The 22,840-nt window shown below is 41.8% G+C and overlaps 1 pseudogene; it reads right to left on the bottom strand.

The window, feature by feature from the left end:
* Nucleotides 1–5,823: 5,823 nt before the first annotated feature.
* Nucleotides 5,824–22,840, bottom strand: part of LOC110137535 (ubiquitin carboxyl-terminal hydrolase 10-like) — a 43,254-nt pseudogene continuing 26,237 nt past the window's right edge.

Below are 22,840 nucleotides of genomic sequence, written 5' to 3'. Positions count from 1 at the left end.
GAAGTATTTTCTCAAAATATAAATTTAAAATATTCATTTTTCAGACTTTCTTTTAAAAAATAGTATCCCCCCCAAAAAATAAATAAAAAATAGTATCCCTAATTAGAAATTTTGGAGTAACATATACATACTACTATATTTAAACAATAAGGACCTAAAGTACCTACTTAGAGCACAGGGAAATATACTCAACATTTTGTAATAATCTATATGGGAAAACAATCTGAAAAAGTATATATATATATAAAAATTAACTTGTACACCTGAAATTAACACACACTGAAAATCAACTATACTTCAAAAAAAAAAAAAAAACCCCACACACAGAAAAACACACCACAGTATCCGTGTGCTTTAACTAAGCTTTGAAAAACCAGAATCACCTTTCATTCTTTCCCCTAACATAAAATCTGTCCTTAATCCTTGTCTAACCTCTATCTTGTGTAAGTTCCTCCTTTTACATTTCTAGAGCCACTCCTCTGATTCAGAAGTCTGGAGCAGTCTCATTGCTGGAGATTTGGCACCAAGGTTGTATTTCTGGAATCAGGTGGAACTGGCCTTGACTTTTTGCTCCATTCCTTGTTATATACATGACCTTAAATTACTTAACCTCTCTGCTTCAGTTTCTTCACTTGAAAAAGTAGCTATATTGGTGGCTTTTTCCCTCATAGGATCTTCACATAAGAGTAGGATAGTGTTTGCATGAAAATTAACCGTATACGAATAGCTGGGAGCACAGTCTGGAGCTGGACTGCTTGGGTGAATGCTTGGGGAATTGTATCACTAATCTATGACTCAGTTTTCTTATTTGAAAAATGGGGATAATGATAGTATTTACCTCACAGAGATTTAATGAGAAACGAGCAAAGTGCTTCATAGTATCTGGTGCATTGTAAGTGCTGTACATGCGTTTCTTAATTTCAAAAATGCACACAAGACACGCTTAGTAATTGTTTTCCTACTTGTTATCCTTATTTTCACATTGCATCAGTTCATCCCATCAATCTCTTATGAATCTTCCTAAAACACCGCTCTCAGCATTAGTTTGAATAGTGTGGCTACAAAGAACAAGCCACTAACCAATAGCAGCTTAACCTATAATGTATCTACTATTTGCTTAACTGGTCGTCTGGGAATAGGCAGTCCTGGAATTGACTGCACAGTTCAATAATGTCATCAAAGACCCAGGCTTCTTGAATCTTATCTTTTAACCATCATTTGTGAGTGTGAGAGATCATTTTTCAAGATTGCTGCTGAAGCTCTAAGCACTGTCTGTATCTGTACACAACAGAACTCACAGGGTGAGTTCAGCAAGGGTAACCAATGGAGGGAGCATAATGATTTTCCCTTTGTATATCTTTCTCTTTAAAAAAAACTTACTTTCCAGGAGCACTCGGTAGATCTTCCTTACAAATCATTGCCCAGATTTCAGTTACATTGTCAGAGCTGGTGGTCTTCATCCCTTCAAACTGGGCAAACCAAAGGAAGGAGGGCTGTGGAGGGACATTAACAGTGTCTGGCCACACTTTTATCAGGCCACTTTCTTGCCTTGCTTTAAATCTTTTCATGCACCTCATTGCCTGCCAAAAAAAGCCAGAGCCTTCCTAGTTAGTTATTGAAACTCCTCCTCCATCAGAGGTAGCACTTCCCACGGGCTCACCCCCACAGGCCTCTTTCTTAAGTCTCAACTGGTGCCAAGCCACCCTACCAGCCATGAGCTACACGGCCTTGTATTTCCCTGCCCTTCTCTTCCTAGGTTTTATTGTCTGTAATATGTTTGTTAGTTCTCCCTTTCCAACCATGGCAGCATACATTCTTCACTGCTCATCTCTGCATGTGAACATGCAAACTTTCACTAAAGATACAGACCAAATGTTTTCTCCTCTACTAAAACCTTGTCTTATCCTCCAAAGCAGAAAGACCTTTCCTTCCTTCACATTCCTCATGCTGTTTTATGTTATTTCAGTATTCAGATATTAAGGCATTTTTGTTATGGAAAGGGGCTATATATTTTTCACCTTTGTGTCCCATTTCTTAGCCATACTTAATCATTATAATAACAAATGTAAAACTATTTATTATTTACTACTTAATGGGCATGTGCCGGAGCCTGCCGGCAAACGAACTGGTCAAGAACGCAATTACCAGAGTACCTGAGAAATATGAGACTTAGACAGACTTAGAAAGACTTAGACAGACTTAGAAAGATGGGGTTGAGAGGGACAGAGTCAGCTTGCGTCCGACTCTGCCAACTTTATTGAAGAATACCACACCTATATATATGCTAACAGGAGTTACTAATAGATCAAAGGTTTGCATATGTGCAGAGCTACAGGCACAGATGTTTTAAATTCCTCCACTTAAGATCAATAAAGCATCACCCTAGCACCCAACATGACTGAGATCAATAGAACATTAACTAGATAGAAAACAGGCTTCAAATCATGACGAGTTTATCAGCACCAGGAAAACAGGTGAAAGATTGCTACAGCAATTTCCTTGAGGGAGGTGAGAAAGGCCAACCTGTGCTTTAATAAATCAGGGGTGGCGGGACAGAGAGGGACCTCTTGATCTCTCTCAGAGCCAAGAAGGAGCCTGAGCAGTCAGGCTGGCTCCCCGCAGGCATGTAGGACGTTGAGCACTTTACATGCATCCTCTCATCACACTAACCTTTTAAAAGTGTGATTATTTCCTTTTGAAGAAGAGTAAACTGAAAACTGATGCTGAAGCTGAAACTCCAATACTTTGGCCACCTCATGCAAAGAGTTGACTCATTGGAAAAGACCCTGATGCTGGGAGGGGTTGGGGCCAGAAGGAGAAGGGGACGACAGGATGAGATGGCTGGATGGCGTCACTGACTCAATAGACATGAGTTTGAGTAAACTCCGGGAGTTGGTGATGGACAGGGAGGCCTGGTGTGCTGCAATTCATGGGGTCGCAAAGAGTCGGACACAACTGAGCGATTAAACTGAACTGAACTGAACTGACCTGAAACTAAAGTTAGCGCTTGGCAGGTAGCACTAGTGGTAAAGAACCTGCCTGCCAAAACAGGAGACATAAGAGACGTGGTTTCAATCCCTAGGTCAGGAAGATCCCCTGGAGGAGGGCATGGCAACCCACTCCAGTATTCTTGCCTAGAGAACCCCATGGACAGATGAGCCTGGCAGGCTACAGTTCATTGGGTTGTAGAGAGTCAGACATGAGTGAAGTAACTTAGCATACACACATACAAATTGAAGTTAAAGGAGATTTAGTAACTTACTTTAAGGTACCAGATTTTGAGAGGCTGTGTTTAAGTATTCCGTGACCTGTATTTTCAAACAATATACTGTGTACCTCCTTAATGTAATACTTCTTGAAGTAGTAAGTCTTCATTACATTTTTATTTAAATGAATGAAAAAATATTTGTATAAATTGGTTAATAAATATCACCAGGCAGTATAATATGTACCCTGTTCCTACTTCTCCCTCCCTTAGATTAATACTCCCCCAAATTGTATTTTTAATGTAGATTAAATTCCCTGGATACCTTCCCCATTCTTTCTCACATTGCTTTAACTATGTAGTCTTTTATTCATTCAACAAAAAAAATACCTGTATTAATTGAACACAAGTTGCTTGCATGTGTCAAGCAGTGTACTGAGTCATAATACTTTTGGCTTCATCTAGCCACTGCAACAGAAAACAGCTTAAACACATAGTTGTTTTTATTTCTGTCCCTTAACATTTGGTAGGTATTTGCTAGGTGTGTGCAGCAGCTTATTGATGTTGGATCTCAGGATTGGTATCTTTGCAGTTTGCTAGAACTTTCCCTCCTGGTTGCAGTCTGGCTACTGCAACTCAAGATATCACATCCTCATACAACATACAGAAGATATTCCTCATTTCTCGTTATATTTTAAGGGTAGAATTGAATTACAAGCCTACTCTTAGATAGCTAGTTCCATCTTCCCCGAGATCAAGAATCTCCTGATACCTGAGCTAAATTAGAGTCTGCAATGGCAACCCACTCCAGTACTCTTGCCTGGAAAATCCCATGGATGGAAGAGCCTTAGGCTACAGTGTGGGGTTGCAAAGAGTCAGACACGATTAAGCAACTTCACCTTCACCTTCATGTAAGAAAGAGGAGAAGAGAAACAGCTTTCAGTCACCAACAAAATCTTTTTCCAAATGAGTAATACAGAAATGAATAAGAGGGGCATAACTCCTGTCTTGATGAAGCAGACTACTAGTAAAGGAGATAGTAATTAAAAAAAAACAATGCTAAACTAAAATTATACCTTGCTATGTGTGATGTTGTTGTTTCTGTCGGATGATTTGTGATCCCATGGGTTGCAGTATGACAGGCTCCTCTACCCTCCACTATTTCCTGGAGTTTGCTCAAATTCACATCCATTGAGTCAGTTATGCTATCTAACCATCTCATCCTCTGCTACCCCCTTCTTCTGCCTTCAGTCTTTCTGAGCATCATGGTCTTTTCTAGTGGGTTGACTCTTCACTATGTGGCCAAAGTATTGGAGCTTCAGTTTCAGCATCAGTCCTTCCAATGAATACTGAAGGTTCATTTCCTTTAGGATGGACTGGTTGGATCTCCTTGCAGTCCAAGGTACTCTCAAGAGTCTTCTCCAGTACCACAATTTGAAAACATCAATTCTTCAGCTCTCATCTTTCTTTATGGTCCAACTCTCACATCCATACATGACTACTGGAAAAACCATAGCTTTGACTATACGCATCTTTGTTGGCAATGTGATGACTCTGCTTTCTAATACGCTGTCTAGCTTGGTCATAACTTTTCTTCCAAGGAGCAAGCATCTTTAAATTTCATGGCTGCAGTCACCATCCACAGTGATTTTGGAGCCCAAGAAAATAAAGTCTGCCACTGCTTCCACTTTCCCCCTTCTATTTGCATGAAGTTGTGGGACTGGATGCCATGATCTTAGTTTTTTGAATGTGGAGGTTTTTTTTTTTTTTTTTTTTTCAGCTTTAAACCAACTTTGTGATTTTTATTGATGGGCAACAACTGTACACTCCTAGTTATCACTAACTGTGTACATTAGAAACATGGCATCATAGAAGAGCAGACAGCAGAATTAGACAGCAGCCAGAGGGGAATACCAATCTTCATTATTTTGCTCCTTTTTCATTATGTGTACACAGAAGCATGAATGCACTTTGAAATCTTTTAATGGCAATGAAGTTACAATCACCCTTCTATGTGACTGATATTGTAACTCCAAATATTTGATCTGCCATGTGTGCGTAAGCAGCATCTCAGGGCACAATTATTAAAATGTATTTTTCCTGTTAGGAACCAGCAACTTTTTTTGTGTTTGTTTATCCTTCAAAGAACTATTTCTTCCCTAGTAACTGGCTCATTTTTATGATTGATCAAAAACTAAAGGGTGAGGGATGAAAGTGTGATGGATTAAAAAATGTATCTTTTTTAAGGAAAGAAAATTCATTTTCACAAATTTACAAGTGTTGTTGCTGGTGCAGGAGTTACTCTACTATGCAGGGAATAGTAGGAATTCCCTACTACTGGGAATCAAACGAAAGTTACCCTTCTTACTCAGGAATCACCATTATTTCAGAAATGGGTTTCTCATGTACTTTCTTGAATCAAGCTACAGTCTGTTTCACCAGATGATTTTGATTTGGAAGCTAGAAGTCAGCGGAAGCTATGCTGTGCACAAACCCCAAGGCGCCTCCTTTCACTCGAGCCCATTTTTGCGATGGGGAGAAAGAGTTTCTCCTTTAAGAGCCACTAAAGAGAAGAGGGGAGGCGGTGAGGGCCAAGCCTAGGAGAGGCCTGGGCAGGGCTACAGCAGGTCCACGATGCGGTCGCGCAGGAGGCGGGCTGCGCGCTCCGCGGTGGGCCTCGTTTTTCCTTCTGGCTGCTGGCTGCTGGTCTTGACCATCGGGCTGATCACTGTGGCCGTCTGCTCATCAGCGCGCCCCCAGCCCTTGAGCCTGATCTGGGAGACGTCCTGTGGCCGCCTGTGGCGCTGCTGCCGTGGCGGTAGACCACTGTAAACAGCCTATAGGCTCTGTGGCATTTAAAGTTCTTATTTTTGACCCCTGGGGAGAGCAGTCTTTACTAATTTCCAAGTCCACAGGATAGTCAGTATTTCTGATGAGTTCTGACAGCCCCCAGTCCTGTACACAAACCACTGGGGGCGCAGCAGAAGCCCAGGGGGGAGCTTTTCCAGAGTCACTCTCCCGCTTATCTGCACCTCTTGTTCGGTTTTGGTGGTGTCACCCTGGACAGACTCTCCGGCCACCAGGCTCCCCAGCACGTCCTGGACGGTGCGTATCTTGTCGGACTGGATGTCCAGCTGCAGGTTGAAGAACGGCTGCCTGGTGGCAGACTCTTTTGAACTCTGTTGGTAAACCGCAGACCTGATGTGTCCACCAATAATGCCAGCGATGGGGATCTGAACAAAGGCCACCTGGTGAGTGGCTGAGGTCTTGTTTCGGGGGCCCACTTGCTCCCACTCACCCTCACTTCCTTCTCCTGGCTCTTCCTGCTCCTCTTCATTCACTGAGTGGCTTTTGGGTCCACTGGAAACTGTAAGGTTTTCATTATCTGGTGAGAGAAGTTTCTTTCAGTTCAGCATTTCCTCCTGGAGTCTCTTTAGAATGAAGCCTAAGTACACCTCAGCATCTTCTTTGCCCATCCTTTTCAGACAGGCTCCACTTGATCATCGTCAGGAGTCTACAAATATATGTGGGTTCAAAGGCAGCTCTGGGGTGGATATCCCTCACGATTTTATCTCCAAGAGCTTGTCTGGGTTTTGGAGGTACTGGCATATTAGTAAACTCATTCATTAGCTAAACAAAGCTGTCTGTCATGGGTGTGGACGTACAAGGGCTTTGCACTTTTGAATACAGAGAAATGAACTTCATCAGGTGATGCATTGGTGGGCAAGCCACCAACGCCTGCAGTGTGGCTTTGATGTAGCACCAATTTCCTTTGTAGATCAGCCCGCAGGGTTGCAACAACACTGGTTTATGAATCAGGGTGGTGTTCCCCAGGAGCTCTGCGATTTTTATGGCTTCAGGATCCTCTGAAACTGGAACCAGCCCTTCCTTGACTTCTGCCTGCTTTTCAGAGACCAGGGGAGACGTGGTGGGAGGGGAGTTCTTAGTTTCCACAGAAGCCACAGGCGAGCAGGAGGAAGAGGGCTTAGAATCATGAAAAAGGCTGGCCCATGACTTGGCAGGCTGACTGGTGGGCACTGTGCCCGCTGCAGAGGCCGGGGCATCTAGTCAAGGCTATGGTTTTTTCAGTGGTCATGTATGGATGTGAGAGTTGAACTGTAAAGAAAGCTGAGCACCAAAGAATTGATGCTTTTGAATGGTGGTGTTGGAGAAGACTCTTGAGAGACCCTTGGGCTGCAAGGAGACCCAACCAGTCCATCCTAAAGGAGATCAGTCCTGGGTATTCATTGGAAGGACTGATGTTGAAGCTGAAACTTCAATACTTTGGCCACCTGATTCAAAGAACTGCCTCATTTGAAAAGACCCTGATTCTGGGAAAGATTGAAGGCAGGAGGAGAAGGGGATGACAGAGGATGAGATGGTTGGATGACATCACCAACTCGATGGACATGAGTTTGAGTAAGCTCTAGGAGTTGGTGATGGATGGGGTGGCCTGGCTTGCTGCAGTCCATGGGGCTTGCAAAGAGTCCAACACGACTGAGCGACTGAACTGGACTGAACTGTCCGAGACCACCTGAAATGCTGTTATTCTCTATAACTTCCACCTAGGCATGAGAGCTGCCATCCAGGGCAAGGGTAGGGCCTGAGTACTGGCAGTCGGCGGAACTGTAGTTCACTTCTTTATTAATGTCATCAGGGAGCTTTTTGGAAGTTGTGCAGCTAAGGACAAATTCAGGGGCCTGAGGATTCAACGCGCTTGAAATACTGTAGTTGGGCGTTCTCGGCAAAGTGTCACTGGGTTCGATTACTTCATTAACAACATATTCAATTCTCTGAAAGTTGTGTCCATCGGGGAGGTCACCAGCAGCCTGTGTGCCACACAGAACTGTCCCACAATGCGGAGTAAGCTCCACTGAAGCATGAGGACTCACAGAGAACTGATTGAATTCGTCAGGACTAAAATCTCCAAAAATATACTAAAATCTCCAAAAATATACTGCAGGTGGCAGATGGTCCTAGTGGCCCCTTTTAGCAGCCCTCGGTGATCATCCAACTCCTCATGCTGCTTACCCCCGAATGTTGAGTTTCAAGCCAGCTTTCTCACTCTCCTCTTTCACCATCATCAAGAGGCTCTTTAGTTCCTCTTCACTTTCTGCCATTAGAATGGTATCATCTGCATATCTGAGGTCGCTGATATTTCTGTCGGCAATCTTTATTCCAGCTTGTGCTTCATCCAACCTGATGTTTCTCATGATGAACTCTGCAAAGAAGTTAAACAAACAGGGTGACAATATATAGCTTTTTAATACTCCTTTCCCAATCTTGAACCAGTTTTTTTTCCATGTCCGGTTCTAACTGTTGCTTCTTGACCCACAGACAGGTTTCTCAGGAGACAGGTAAGGTGGTCTCAGTTCAGTTCAGTTCAGTCACTCAGTCATGTCCGACTCTTTGCGACCCTATGAATCGCAGCACGCCAGGCCTCCCTGTCCATCACCAACTCCTGGAGTTTACTCAAACTCATGCCCATCGAGTTGGTGATGCCATCCAGCCATCTCATCCTCTGTCTTCCCCTTCTCCTCCTGCCCCCAAATCCCTCCCAGCATAAGGGTATTTTCCAATGATTCAACTCTTCGCATGAGGTGGCCAAAGTATTGGAGTTTCAGCTTCAGCATCAGTCCTTCCAATGAACACCCAGGACTTATCTCCTTCAGGATGGACTGGTTGGATCTCCTTGCAGTCCAAGGGTCTCTCAAGAGTCTTCTCCAACACCACAGTTCAAAAGCATCAATTTTTCGGCGCTCAGCTTTCTTCACAGTCCAACTCTCACATCCATACATGACCACTGGAAAAACCATAGCCTTGACCAGATGGACCTTTGTTGGCAAAGTAATGTCTCTGCTTTTTAATATGCTCTCTAGTTTAGTCATAACTTTCCTTCCAAGGAGTAAGCATCTTTTAATTTCATGGCTGCAGTCACCATCTGCAGTGATTTTGGAGACCAAAAAAAAAAAAAAGTCTGACACTGTTTCCACTGTCTCCCCATCTATTTCCCATGAGGTGATGGGACCAGATGCCATGATCTTAGTTTTCTGAATGTTGAGTTTCAAGCCAACTTTTTCACTCTTCTTTTTCACCTTCATCAAGAGGCTTTTTAGCTCCTTTTCACTTTCTACCATAAGGGTGGTATCATCTGCGTATCTGAGATTACTGATATTTCTCCCAGCAATCTTAATTCCAGCTTGTGCTTCTTCCAGCCCAACATTTCTCATGATGTACTCTGCATATAAGTTAAACAAGCAGGATGACAATATACAGCCTCGACGTACTCCTTTTCATACTTGGAACCAGCCTGTTGTTCCATGTCCAGTTCTAACTATTGCTTCCTGATCTGCATACAGGTTTCTCAAGAGGCAGGTCAGGTGGTCTGGTATTCTCATCTCTTGATGAATTTTCCACAGTTTATTGTGATCCACACAGTCGAAGGCTTTGGCGTAGTAAATAAAGCAGAAATTGATGTTTTTCTGGAACTCTCTCACTTTTTTGATGATCCAGCAGATGGTGACAATTTGATCTCTGGTTCCTCTGCCTTTTCTAAAACCAGCTTGAACATCTGGAAGTTCTCGGTTCATGTATTGCTGAAGCCTGGCTTGGAGAATTTTGAGCATTACTTTACTAGTGTGTGAGATGAGTGCAATTGTGTGGTAGTTTGAGCATTTTCTGGGATTGCCTTTCTTAGGGATTGGAATGAAAACTGACCTTTTCCAGTCCTGTGGCCACTGCTGAGTTTTCCAAATTTGCTGGCATATTGAGTGCAGCACTTTCACAGCATCATCTTCACTTTGCTGGAGCAGCTGTGAAGAGATACCCCACGTCCAAGGTAAGAGAAACCTAAGTAAGATGGTAGATGTTGCAAGAGGGCATCAGAGGGCAGACACACTAAAATCATAATCATAGAAAACTAGCCAATCTGATCCTATGGACCACAGTCTTGTCTAACTCAATGAAACTAAGCTATGCAATGTGGGGCCACCCAAGATGGTCAGGTCATGGTGGAGAGGTCTGACAGAATGTGGTCCACTGGAGAAGGGAATGGCAAACCACTTCAGTATTCTTGCCTTGAGAACCCCATGAACAGTATGAGAAGGCAAAATGATAGGATACTGAAAGAGGAACTCCCCAGGTCGGTAGGTACCCAGTATGCTACCGGAGATCAGTGGAGAAATAACTCAGGAAAGAATGAAGGGATGGAGCCAAAGCAAAAACAATACCCAGTGGTGGATGGGACTGGTGATAGAAGCAAGGTCCGATGCTGTAAAGAGCAATATTGCATAGGAACCTGAAATGTTAGGTCATGAATCAAGGCAAATTGGAAGTGGTCAAACAGGAGATGGCAAGAGTGAATGTCAACATTCTAGGAATCAGTGAACTAAAATGGACTGGAATGGGTGAATGTAACTCAGATGACCATTATATCTACTACTGTGGGCAGGAATCCCTTAGAAGAAATGGAGTAGACATCATGGTTAACAAAAGAGTCTGAAATGCAGTACTTGGATGCAATCTCAAAAATGACAGAATGGTCTCTGTTCATTTCCAAGGCAAACCATTCAATATTACGGTAATCCAAGTCTGTGCCCCAACCAGTAACACTGAAGAAGCCGAAGTTGAACGGTTCTATGAAGACCGACAAGACCTTTTAGAACTAACACCCAAAAAAGATGTTCTTTTCATTATAGGGGACTGGAATGCAAAAGTAGGAAGTCAAGAAACACTTGGAGTAACAGGCAAATTTGGCCTTGGAGTAAGAAATGAAGCAGGCCAAAGGCTATTAGAGTTTTGCCAAGAGAACGCACTGGTCATAGCAAACACCCTCTTCCATCAACCCAAGAGAAGACTCTACACATGGACATCACCAGGTGGTCGACACCAAAATCAGATTGATTATATTCTTTGCAGCCAAAGATGGAGAAGCTCTATACAGTCAGCAAAAACAAGACCTGGAGCTGACTATGGCTCAGATCATGAATGTGGTCTAGTATTCTCATTTCTTAAAGAATTTTCCAAAGTTTGTTGTGATCCACACAGGCAAAGGTTTTAGTGTAGTCAATGAAGCATAAGTAGATATTTTTCTGGAATTCCCTTGCTTTCTCTATGAGCCAACAATTGTTGGCAATTTGATCTCTGGTTTCTCTGCCTTTTCTAAACTCAGCTTGTGCATCTGGAAGTTCTTGGCTCATGTGCTGCTGAAGCCTAACTTGAAGGATTTTCAGCATAACCTCATTAACATGTGAAATGAGTGCAATTGTACAGTAGTCTACACTCTCTCTGTGCCAGGGACTCAGCTTTGGACGTTCGTATGAGGAAACTTGTTCTCAAAGCGTTGTTCCAGATGAGCAGTGTCAGCATCACTTAAAAACTTGTTGGAAATTCATAGTCTTTAGTTCCAACACAGACCTTTTGAATCAGAAATTCTGAGGATGGGGCAAGCAGTTTGTGTTTCCTCAGCCCTCCAGCGGTTCTGATGCATGCTTAAGTTTGAGAACCACTGTTGCAGGAGAAATGGGAGACAAAAAAGGAAGAAACACAAGCACCTGAGTGTCTACATGGAATAAAGCTGAACACGTGAATCTGGAGCTCAGGGGAGAGTTTCGGTGGGAGATGGTCAACTTAGAGTGTTATTCGAAGCTACAGGAGCAGGTGAGATAACCTGGGGAGAAAGTCAAAGAGGGAGATGAAGCCTGATCACTGAGGCATGGGAAACTCCAATATTTAGAGAAAGGGAAGCGGAAGAGGGGCTGGAAAAGAAGTCTGAGGAGTGGGAACAGAAACGCTAGAGGGCAAAGTAACAGTGGGGTTGTGGAAGTTAAGAGGCAGAAGCATTTCAGAGGGGAAGCTGCAGCCTCCTCTGCACAATGCAGAACCTCTCTCCTCTTCACTGAATACCAGCAATGTCTTGTTGGAGAACTGACCCTGACTCAAGTGTGGGGTCTGACTGAGTTAAAGTAACCCCTGCACCAATATTTGGTATAGGAATGAATCTGAAGCCTAATTTTGGCCAGTAAGATTGGAGATGTGTACTAGTGACTTCTGTGAAAATCCTCCCTTTTTTAGATAGAGAACAACAGGAAGCTAGTGTCTATCTCTTGTTGGGTATAAATAATATATCCCTAGTTGTTACTGAAGCCCATGTCATGGCAACAAAGGGCGAGGATGGCGTCATTTTAAGACCATAAATGTCCTTATTTATAAAGTGAGGAGATGCTAGTACCTATGTCACAGAGAATGGAGCTGGCATTTTGGACACTCATGCAAAGAAATTAAAGGAACTAAAGCTCTTGATGACATGATTGAGCTGCCAAATCATCCAAAGCAAACTTTCTGTTTGTAAGCTAATACATTTCCTTGTTACATCAGCTTAATTTAGGATTTCTGTTTCTTGTAGCTGGAAGCAGCTTATCTAATACAGTTGATATATGAAGGCTATTTCTATTTTTAATTGTCAGAAAGTCCCTGATTTATTACAAATTCTCAAGAAAGATTATTTGTATGATGTATTGTTCAATGAATGTTGTAAAGTACTTTTCTAATGAAAGGAAATCTGCAACCTAATCTTATAAAACAACAGCAAAAAAATTAGCTTAGGAATAATGGATTAAGCATTTTACTTATCTTAGAATGCTATATATTTCCTATTAATGTATTCTTCTACAATTCAAGTCATATATTAATATTAAAACCTCAATGGAAATAATTTTTTTAACTCGTTTGGCAGAAAAAATGCAAATATTGAAAGTTTATGTCCTATCCTTCCTTTAACTCTGACTAATTGTATGGATAGAAAATTAGGTCTAGGAAAAGAAGATCTTGAATTTTCAATATGCAAAACACCATAAACATGAATATGCATATAAAGTCAATGGTTTGACTGGTTGAAATATTGACATCTTAATTGCATTGAGAAAACTGATCTATTAAAATATAATGAAAGTTAATACTTCAAATTAATTTTATTTACTACTGGAACACTAGAGGAGGTTGCACAAAGACTGTAAGAATGCTAATTTAGAAATCAGGAGCTTATTATAGTCCCATCCCTCCCACCAGGTGTGTAGTCTCAGATACATATTAACCCCTTCTTACCTTATCTAAGGAGAGTGAGGGGAGGTTGATCTTGGTAACATGTAAAGTTCTTCTAGTTCTATAAATCTATAAATTGTTATCTTAAATCTTTAAAGTGAAATAATTAAAGGTTTATTTTTAAAAATTAATTAATTTTAATTGGAGAATAATTGCTTTACAATATCGTGATGATTTTTGCCATATATGAATCAGTCACAGGCGCACATGTGTCCCCTCTTCCTAAACCCCCTCCCACTCACCTCCCTCCCCACCCCATCTCTCTGGGTTATTCCAGAGTACCAGCTTTGACTGCCCTGCTTTGTGCATTGAACTTGCACTGGTCCTCTGTTTTACATATGGTAGTATGCATGTTTCAAAGCTATTCTCTCAAATCATCCCATCCTTGACTTCTCCCACATAATCCAAAAGTCTGTTCTTTACATCTGCGTCTTTTTTGCCTCCTTGCATATGGAATCATCCTTACTGTCTTTCTAAGTTCCATATACATGTGTTAATATACTGTATTGGTGTTTGTCTTTCTGACTTAACTTCACTCTGTATAATAGGCTCCAGTTTCACCCATCTCATTAGACGTGACTCAAACGCATTGCTTTTTATAGATGAGTAATATTCCATTGTGCATATGCACTACAAATTCCTTATCCATTTATCTGTTGATGGACATCTAGGTGGCTTCCATGTCTTAGCTATTGTAAACAGTGATGCAGTGAATATTGGGGTACATGTGTCTCTTTTAATTCTGGTTTCCTTGGTGTGTGTGCCCAGCAGTGGGATTGCTGGGTTGTATGACAGTTGTATTTAAGTTTTTTATGGAATGTTCATACTATTCTCCATAGTGGCTGTACCAGTATGCATTCCCACCAACAAAAATTTCTCCTTTCTCCACACCCTCTCCAGCATTTACTGTTTGCAGATTTTTGATGGCAGCCATTTTGACCAGCATGAGATGATATCTCACTGTGGTTCTGATTTGTATTTCTCTAATAATGAGTGATGTTGAGCATCTTTATATGTGTTTATTATAAAGGCTCATTTCTATAAACATGTTCTATGTAATCTACTCTACTTATAATTCCAAATTGGTAACTGTTTTTGATTTGTAACAGTCTCTTTCAAACATTTCTATTTCAAATTATTTACTAAGATCAGGTAGAAAGCTTCCATATGGATGAGTTTTAATTAAAATACCTGTGTGCAATGCACCGGAAAACCATATTTTAAAAAGAAGTGCAAACAGACTATCACAATGACAAAAATTCCCTCTTTCTGGTGGCTAGAAACAGGACTAAGATGTAGCATGATTCTAAAACCAGCAATGTTTTCCATAAATCATGAGATTATCATTAACAACATTCTTATTAAAAATGCCACTGTGACATTCTTATTTACAGTGTGATAAGGGCTGCCTCAGCAGGGTTAGTTGTGGCATGAAGTGCTTAGTGTTTCATTTGTACTGCAGGGTCTTCTGTGCCAAACATGCTTCATCCATCCAACAACCAAAGTCAGCCATATGCAAATGTGGGCAACAATGCTGATCTTCTACATAGGTTTCTGAATATTAATAGATAAATGTTTTATTTATTTCCTTTACTCTACTGTTAGCTACTCTTAGCTCTCTTTTCATCTCCTCCACAACAAAAGACACATATACTGTAAATTACTATTAATTTGGGGCATTTTCTTAGTAAATTCTTTGTCTTCTCTAATGTTAAAAGGTAATAGAAGCACTTAACCTTTGGCTTAATAAATATGATTCAATTGAGTTAAACTGCTGTTCTCCCAGAACTTAAAAAGTAAAATACCAATATAAATATGTGGTAATTATCACAAGAACTGTTCATTTTTAACTATTAAATTTAAACAAAGAGCAACTGCTGTTTGTTCATGCAAAACAAACAGTGCCTGCTTAAGATCTTTTGATTAATCTGCCTCTCTGTGTGCAGATCCAGGAGAGAGCATCGCCTTGGCCTCAGCACACACATCTATGAAATGGAAAAAGCTTTGCAGTCCCAGTCAATTGTTAGGGTTTTCCCAAAGCAGGGGTTTAGTGGTAAACAATGGGGTGGCTGGGGCGGAGGAGTCCAAATCCTGGCGAACAGGCCAACATACCCAAGGCCTGGCAAATGCAGCCTAGTTCTAGGACCAGCATCAGGAAAAAATAAGGTGCTTTGCTATTGGTCTTCTCTAGTGACTCAGTTGGTAAAGAACCTACCTGCAATGCAGAAGACCTGAGTTTGATCCCCGGGTCAGGAAGATCCTCTGGAAAAGGAAATGGCAACCCAGTCTAGTACTCTTGCCTGGAGAATCCCATTGACAGAGGAGGCTGGCAGGCTATGGTCCATGGGATCACCAAGAGTCAGACACGACTGTAAGACTAACTTACTTTTTGCTATTGGGGGAAGATGGCTGAATAGGTCAGAAGAGGAACTTATAAGATACCAGGCCAGATCATTCTAAAAATTGCATCCAAAGCAAGAATAATGAGAAAGAGGAAACTTCATAACCCAGAGGCAGAGGCCCTGCTGTGAGCACCAGGGCAGACTGGAGTGTGCTCAGCACATTGGGTCTCCTGGGAGGACACCAGGCGGTGAAAAGGCAGATGGGCCCAGACAGTGATGGCTGCATGGAGACCCTCGTGTTTCCAGACCCTCCCAACGTGAAGTAAAAATCCACAGACCATCACAGCCATTTTGTTTGGTTGGACTTCTTATAGAAACTGGGGTAAAGGGAGAGTTGGATGTTAAACCTTCTGAGAGGAGTGGAGGCTGTGGGGAACCAAAGGGAGGGTCCAGATAGGCACCTGCCTGTGGGCAGGAATTCCCACTGTCTGAGAGGGAGGAAGCCCTGGCTGACCCCTTGGTTATATGAGAGAGATGAAACAGGAACTGTCTGCTGTAACTTACGTTACCGGCGTCAGCACTCAAGACAGGGCAGGCTGGGCCCAGTCTCCTGGAGCAGGGCTGGCTGGAGTGAGGTAACGGACAGATCCTGGTGCTGGTGGGAGACACTGCCTGGGGACCCGGGGCTCTGACCAGGGTGGGTCAAGCAGAGCATGTGAGTGGGTATCTGTGTGTGGGAGGTGTTGGCCAGGACAGAGGAATCTTAGAAACCCAAGCAGAATGAGCCAGCTGGGCAGCTTTACCTGCAGTTACTTAGAGGGTTCTCCTAAAGGATTCATGGGCTCATTCACCAACTCTGTCTCTGGCTTGAATATTTCACATTCTATTCATTTTTTTGGATGAAAAAACTGATATGCAGGTTCAATGTCATCTTATTTAATTTTGAAGCACTGCAGAGTAGACTGCGCACATGAGGAGTCATCAAGACCATCTTGAAAGAGCCTAAGACAGGAACAGGAATTGACATCAAATCAATACGGAAATGGACAGAGCGTGATGTCTGATTGGAGGGCATAGCAGTGAGCGGGGGGCTACCCTTTGCTGCAGTGTTTGGGCTTCTCATTGCGGTGACTTCTCTTGTTGTGGAGCATGGGCTCTGGTCACATGGGTTTCAGTAGCAGTTGCAGCTTGAGGGCTCAGTAGGCGTGGCTCCTGGGATCCGAAGCACAGGCTCAATAGTTGTGGTGCATAGGTTTAGTTGCTCTGCAACCTGTGGACTTCTCCCGGACCAAGGCTCGAACCCATGTCCCTTGCATTGGCAGGCGAACTCTTATCCAATGCACCACCAGGCAAGTCCAAGAACAAAAACTTTTTGAGAGCAGTTTAGAACAAAGTCATACATAACAACTCCCAACCTTGATCTAAAAAGGGCTTGTGTCATGATTTCGAGGAAGGTGCACTGTACTGGTTATTTACTGCTGCATAACAAAGTATGACAAAATTATTGACTTAAAACAATATTTATTGTTACAGTTTGTATGGATCAGAAACTTGGACACAGCTTACTTGAGGCCTCTGTTTCAAGGTCTGCAATCAAGGTACCAGCTGGGCTGCAGAACTCTCAAGGCTCAGCTTGTGAATACCCAGTTCCATATTCACTCACTTGATATTGACAAGATTCAGTTTCCTGTGGATTGTTGGCTGGAGGAAGCCCTCAGTTCCTTGCAATATGGGCCTCTTCCCAGCACAACTGACAACATGGTGTCTGGCATCTATCAGAATGAGAAAGAGAGAGCAAGAGGGGACAAGCAAATCAGAAATTGGAGTCTTCTACAAGCTAGCCTTGAAAGTGGCATTCCATCATTAGATAGCACAGGTCACAGGTCCAGCCCACTCTCAAGAGTCCAGCCCACCCTCACACATGCATAGGCGGAGAATTGGGGTTCAGTTTATAAGCCTGTTTAGCATAAACAGTAAAACACAAAACAATGAGCTCCTTTAAAAATCTTTCAATCTGGGGCAACATCAAAGGTGGATTCTGAAGTTGTAGTCAAGGGGAAGTGTGAAAGCCTGGGTAGAAGGAGATTCCTTCTGCTTAGGCATCAACAGTGAGGGAATGAGAGCAGATTCCAGAAGGTGGCAAAGTAGAAACACTGGCGGGATTTCTCAAGAAACATGTGAGACATCTGCTGGGCAAAAAATTATAAGATTAAAATCCACTTTGCTGTTAATGGTTCATTAGTCAGAATCTTTTGCATCTTGAAAATCTAGGGGGTTAGAAGTCACAGCTGGATGCAGGCTCTCTCCACAAGGATTTTATATATGGCTTCTGATAGTTCCCAACTCCCATCCTCCTGTTTAATAATCCCCCAATATTTCTGTCTGTAACATACACTCAAGCTACAAAAGGACTGGTTGTCCTAACTTCTATTACATGCCCACTACACAGTGCCATCACTTTGCCAACAAAAGTCTGTACAGTCAAAGTTGTGGTTTTTCCAGTAGTCATTCATGGATGTGAGAGTTGAACCACAAAGAAGGCTGAATGAAGTGAAGTGAAGTGAAAGTAGCTCAGTTATGTCTGACTTTTTGTGACCTCATGGACAATTATACAGTCCATGGAATTCTCCAGGCCAGAATACTGGAGTGGGTAGCCATTCACTTCTCCAGGGGATCTTCCCAACCAAGGGATCAAAGCCAAGTCTCCCACATTGCAGGCATATTCTTTACCAGCTGAGCTACAAGGGAAGCCCAAGAATACTGGAGTGGCTAGGCTATCCCTTCTCCAGCAGATCTTCCCAACTCAGGAATCAACCAGGGTCTCCTATATTGAAGGTGGATTCTTTAAGAACAAGGCTGAGCACCAAAGAACTGATGCTTTTGAACTGTGGTGTTGGAGAAGACCCTTGAGAGTCCCTTGGGCTGCAAGGAGATGAAATCAGTCCACCCTAAAGGAAATCAATCTTGAATATCCATTGGAAGGATGGATGCTGAAGCTCCAATATTTTGGTCACCTGTTGTGAAGAGCTGACTCATTAGAAAAGACCCTGTTGCAGGGAAAGATTGAAGGCAAGAAGAGACAGGGACAACAGAGGATGAGATGGTTGGATGGCATCACCGACTAAATGGGCATGAGGTTGAGCGAGTTCCAGGAGATGGTGATGAACAGGGAAGCCTGGCATGCTGCAGTCCATGTGGTCACAGGACACGACTGAGTGACTGAACAATAACAACAACAGGAGCGCCAATCATTGTGCCCAGGAGGGTGCAGTGTCATGCCTGGCCTACCCTGAGACTCATCTGACTTGTAGAACTAAAGGCTGAGGGCACTGTTTGCAGTCATTCATACAGTCCCCCAGATATTTCCACTTTCCTTCCAAGCACACTGTAGGGTTGCAATTCTCTCTTCCATTGGGATAACTCACGGCCATGTGACTTTGACCAATGAAAGGGAGCAGGAGGGATGGATGTCACTTTAAAAAATAACATTCTTATTGAGATATAATTCACAAACCATAAAATACACTCTCTTCAGTTGTACAGTTCAGTGGTTTCAGTATATTCACAGAGTTGTTCACTTATTTCCTCCATCTGGCTCTGGAAAGTTTTCATCTCTCCAAAGTGAAACCTAATGTTCAGCAGCAGTTGCTCTCCCACCAGCCCTTGTCCATTGCTAATTTATTTTCTGTCTCTACAGACTTGCCTATTCTGGATGCTTCATACAATGTGTGGCCTTTCATGACTGGCTTCTTTCACTGAACATAATGATTCCAAGGTCATCCCAGTTGTAGTAGAATCAGTATTTCACTCCTTTCTATGGTTGAATAATATTTCAGTATGTGGATTTACTGCATTTTGTTTATCCATTCATTCACTGATGGACATTTTGGTTGTCTCCACTTTTAGCTGTTATGAATAATGCTGCTGTGAACATTTGTTTACAGGTTTTTGTTCTTTACATTTCTTTTGCATATATACTCAGGAGTGAGATTGCTGGGTAATGTGGTAACTCTATGTTTATCTTTTTGAGGAACTGCTAAGCTGTTTTCTAAAGCAGCTGAACTCTTTTACATTCCCACCAGCAGTGTATAAGGGTTTCAGTTTCTCTACCAACACTTATAATTTTCTGTCTTTTAAATTTAGCTATCCTTGTGGGTACCTTGTTGTGATTTTGGTTTGCATTTCTTTAATGACTAAAGATGTTGAATATCTTTTCACATGCTTGTTGGTTATTTATACATTTTCTTTGGAGAAATGTCTTTTTAAATCATTTGGGTTAAAAGCTGATTTTTAACTAGATTGTCTTTTTATTGTTGAGTGTTGAGTTCTTCATATATTCTGGATACAGGTCCCTTGTCGACATACTGTTTGCATATATGTTCTCACACTCCTTTGGTTGTCTTTGCACTTTCTTGAAGATCAAAGTTTTTCATTTTAATGAAGCCTAATTTTATTTATTTTTTTCTTTCATTTGGGTCATATAGAAGGAAACATTTTAGTGTCATAAATACCTGAGATCATGAAAATTTAATTCCATTTTAATAGTTTTATAATTTTAGCTTTTTCATTTAATTTTGCATGTTGCTTTTACATTTTTATTTTATATTTTACACTTAGTTTACATTTAGGTCTATGATCCATTTTGGATTAATCTTTCTATACAGTGTGGGGTAGTTATTCAGCTTTATTCTTTTTTATGTGAGTATCTAATTGTTTCAACACCATGTTAAAAAGACCATTTTTCAAATTGATGATCACTGTAAAGATTTAATTCTGGGTTCTCAATTCAGTTTCTTTGATGTTTAGCCTTCTGCTAGTACATATGTGTACTTCCTTAGTAAATTTTTCAAAAATTAATTTTTAAATAATTTTATTTCTTTGTTTCTGGTTGCACTGGGTCTCTGTTGTACTGTGCAGTCTTTCTCTAGCTCCAGGGAAGGGGACTACTCTTTGTTGTGGTGTGCTGGCTTCTCACTGCAGTGGCTTCTGTCCTTGGAGCACAGGCTCTAGGCTTGAGGGCTTCAGTAGTTGCAGCGTGTAAGCTCAGTAGTTGTGGCACACAGGCTTGGTTGTTCTGCAGCATGGGGAATCTTCCTGGCCAGGGAATGAACCTATGTTCCCTGCATTGGCAGGTTGATTCTACCCACTGTGCCACCAGGGAAGTCCATATATGAAGTCAGTGCACATTTGCCACACTTTATGTCTCTGCTTCTTCACTGCTCCATATAAGGGCTGAAATATTAGCCTGAGTTCCAGAGGAAGGAGAATGTGGAGAAAAGCTTGGAACCAAAGCACTCCAGACGCAGTGTGAGTGAGAATTCAACTTTTGCTTGAATTTACTAATATCCAGGATCATGTGCAGGCCTGTTCTGAAAAATTCAACACTAAAATTGACACTCCACATAGAGGGAGAGTGGAGACCCCAGAAAAGTCTGAAGAAAGAAAATGAGGAAGCATGCTGGTCAAGCAAAACTTCAGCTATAGTTTTAAACCCCAAAGGCTATGAACTTGCAATAAGTGTGTTTTATATTTTTTGATGTAACCTGGGAAAATCTCAGTTACCTTACCAATATCAACACTAAAAACTGAGTACTATGTCCTGGGTACTGGGGTAATAGTGACTCAGTGTGTAATATGGCATTTCTACCCTCAGGATTTTACATTCTAATTGGGAAGCTTGATAGTATACAAGGAATATAAAGAACCACACGAGCTACATAATAAGTGATAATAGAGAGATTTAAGAAGAAAATCTAGGATCGTTAAGAGAGAATTCATTGTGTTATGATTTAAGTTGTTCCTGCAGGTAAAAGAAGGATTTAGACAATCAAGAAAGAAGGTGTATAAAAAGTGAACAGAGGGGCATACAAAGTAGTACCAACTTACTTGGGAGACAATTAATAAATATATCAGTTTACCTGGAACAAGATGTTTTGAGAAGTAATTGGAAGAAGAGTTTGGAGGGAAAATTGAAGAAGTCTGTGAATGATGAGTCTAAGTATTATTCTGAGGTAGTGGGAAAGCATAAAAACTTTTTTGGAGGAAAAATTATATTTTTGTGAAATTAATCTTATAGCACTGACATTAGAAACAGAAAAGGTAGGTCTACTTCATCACCTCTGAAATGATTGCAGACCAAGGCCACTCTTTAATGTATCAAGTAAATTCATCATTACAGTCTTGCAGAGATTTGGAAGTGTCAATTGCTTAACTGTTGTTGTCTAAGCTAGAAATATTTCAGGCTACTGTAACAGAATACCATAGACTGAAATTTTGAAATTGGAGTCGCTTAGTCATGTCCAACCCTTTGCGACCCAATGGATTGTAGCCTACCAGGCTCCTCCGTCCATGGGATTTTCCTGGCAAGACTACTGGAGTGGGCTGCCATTTCCTTCTTCAGGGTATCTTCCCAACCGAGGGATCAAACCCTGGTCTCCTGCATTGCAGAGAGGCGCTTTACCATCTGAGCCACCAGGGAAGCCCATAGACTGGGTAATTCATAAACAACAGAAACTTGTTTCTCACAGTTCTAGAGGCTGGGGAGTTCAAGATCAGGGTGCCAGGAGATTCAGTGTCTGATGAGAGCTCAGATCCTGGTTCATAGATGATGCCTTCTCGCTGTGTTCCCACATGGCAGAAGCAGAGAGGAGGGTCTGGAGCCTTTTTTATGAGGACACTAATCCCATTCATGAGGGTTTCATCCTCATGAACTAATCACTTCCCAGAGGCTCCAACTTCAAATACCATCACATTGGAATTAGGATCCAACATGTGAATTTTGGGGAGACACAAACTTTCTGTCCATAGTGATTACTACCTTATAATGAAATTTTCTATATTGGATAGTACAATCCAGTGCCCGAATGCTAATATATATCAAAATGGTTTAAAAAAGTACACGCAGAGTGTGGGGCTTTAAATTTTTGGATTCATCAGGCTTTGCAACTGATTCCGGAGACAAATAGTAGACTTTAATAGTGAAGGAAATCAAAGACTTAACCATCTGACTATGGCATTTCTGAGCCATTTTGAGTGAGAGTTGGGAAATATTTTCCCAACTGTCAAGTCTAAGAAACATGCAGATTCTGTGTAAATGAATACAGCAGTGAACCTGTGTCTCTGTTAAAGATAAATAAAATAAGGTGATTTTAAATTTCTAAAGGGAACTTAAACCACCTGCTAAGTTGTAGAATTT

This window comes from Odocoileus virginianus, chromosome 8 (genome assembly GCF_023699985.2).
Source record: "Odocoileus virginianus isolate 20LAN1187 ecotype Illinois chromosome 8, Ovbor_1.2, whole genome shotgun sequence".
NCBI lineage: Eukaryota > Metazoa > Chordata > Mammalia > Artiodactyla > Cervidae > Odocoileus > Odocoileus virginianus.
This window is presented reverse-complemented; position numbering and strand designations above follow the sequence as displayed.